Here is a 2,276-nt window from a genome sequence, read left to right on the forward strand (position 1 = left end):
TGACCCTCAAGACCCAAAAGATTTGTTCTTAATCTAGATTATGTGAGTGACAGCTTGGCTCTTGTCATCTGCCTCTTCCTAGCAGGTTGTCTTCGCCTCAGGCTGGCACCTTAGGGTAGGGTGCCAGTGTGTCCTTCTGTCAGGACGTCCTGACGTCACCCCTGCTCTCATCCCAGCCTTATCTCCTCACCACTCCGGACTGGAAGGTGGGCATGAGAGCTTTAGTACCTTGTTGCTGCTATCTGTCCAGATGCACATTACCAGGGCCAAAAAAGCCACCAGGCAACAGTCAGTTCCTGAGGATCCAGTTCACAAAGCAGCTTTGGCTTTACTGGAGTCCCCTTTGTGCCTCCCATCAGCCTGGGAGTGTTGATAACACAGACTCTTGGGGAAGGTAGACTTGGGTAGAGGAGGTTCAGACACTCAGCGCCTGAGGCCTCCCAAGCCCAAAGTCAGGCCCCAAAGCCACCTATTCATTCCCAGACACTTCTTCTGAAGTGAGGTGTGTGTGTGTGTGTGTGTGTGTGTGTGTGATTAGCTGACCTCCCACGCTGCAGGTGGGAAGCCCTAAGGTCATTGCACAGGTAGGTCTGAGGGACCTGCAGGCTCTTTGTTTTGTCTTTAAAGAAGACTCACTTGATAGAATGCCTCTCAGGGTCACTTGCCATCAGGCTACCTGCTTGCCTCTTATTATTTTTATTTGTGGGTACTAACCACAAAGTTAGAGCCTCAGCCCTGATTTATTAATTTATTGTCATTTGAGGCAAGGTTTTACTTTGTTGCCTGAACTGACTTGAACTCTATGTGTAGGCCAGGAAAGTCTTGAACTCTGTAACTCCCTGCTTCAGTCTTCTGAGCAGCTGGGATTCCAGGCCTGTGCTACCACATCCAGCTTCCTGCTCACTTATAAATGGCACGCTTTACAAACATCTCAGAGCCCTGAGCACTTCAGGAAAAAAACCACATCTATTTTTGAACCCCCAGAGCTGATTCCTCAGCTTTTCCTTAACACTGTAAGAAAAGAACTCAGCATGGTGAAGCCAGGGAGGGAATGGGAAGGCACAGTAAGGAGCTCCCCTACCACCACCACCCCCCCCCCCCCGGGGGGGCAGAAGTTCTCTGCGCGGCTCTAGTGGGACAGCCATTAATTCACTCTGCACTAGGTCAATGGTCCTCACTTATTACTCCTATTATCCAGAGGAGCAAGCACATCCAAGACTTTCCTTGTCTTTTGTGGCACAGGACCAGTGACAGAGACAGACTGTCACACTCATACTAGCCTGGCCTCAGAAAAATTGAGCCCCCAGCCTCAGTTCACATCCAGCAGATGGGGCAGAGCCGGCACAAGGACCCAGAGGGCCCGGGCTCTCAGGATGGAGGAGTGGGTGGGTAGAGGAGTTAGCGATAGATCTCACACCAGGCTGTGGAGTGGGGCTCTGGGCCGCTCTGTTCAGCAGGAGGAGGGATAGGAGAGCTCCAGGGTTCTGGGTCCGGAGCTCTGGAGAGCTGGTATGGTCTGAGAGGTGTGTGCACATACAGGTGGGAGCAAAAGAGGGGTGGGCGCTGAAAGCTGCTCACTAGGGGTTATAGGAGGTCCTGGTTCAGGACTTTCTCAGGCCAGAGTGAGACTTGAGTGGAAATTTTGTCAACTTTTGGCCAGTCTGTGAACCTTGAGCCCTTTAAGTTGGATCAACTTCCGGCTGGGGTTGCACACCCTACTGGGAGTTAAGTTGGGTGTGTGGAGGCTTTATAAACGCTCTTGGTTGTCGGGGGTTGCAAGTCGTGGCCATCTCTAAGTTACTGAAGGGCTGCCATCCCTATCCCTACTAGTTAGTCTCTCAATTGTCATGGACGTGTGTGTCCACTTTGAATCTCTGAAGTGTGTGTGAACAGGCTGAGGTAGAAGCGAGTACCTGCAAGGGTGGAAGCGGGGAGGAGGGAAGCGGCCCACAGTTAACTTCCAGAAAACGTCTCTGCACCTTGTCCTCACTCTGAGAGCCCATGTTCTTTTGCTTCTTCACTACAACGGTTACTCCTCACGGGTCCCCAGCCCTCAGTTGGTCTACAGCACCTCCCGGACCTTGCCCCTTCCCCGGGACCCACGGGGGCGGGCGCTAGGACCCAGCAGGGAGGGGCGGGGCGGGGCGGGGCTCAGAGCTCCCGCAGCTCTTACCTCCGCAGCCTGGAAAATACCGAGCGCGGAGAGCGGAGCCTCTGAGCCCGGAGCTTAGCGGGGTGGGGGGAGGAGGGCAGAGGGGGCGCGCGGGGCGGGGGGT

The sequence above is a fragment of the Microtus oregoni genome, unplaced genomic scaffold (genome assembly GCF_018167655.1).
Source record: "Microtus oregoni isolate MIOR12 unplaced genomic scaffold, Mior012 000027F_ref0000203, whole genome shotgun sequence".
NCBI lineage: Eukaryota > Metazoa > Chordata > Mammalia > Rodentia > Cricetidae > Microtus > Microtus oregoni.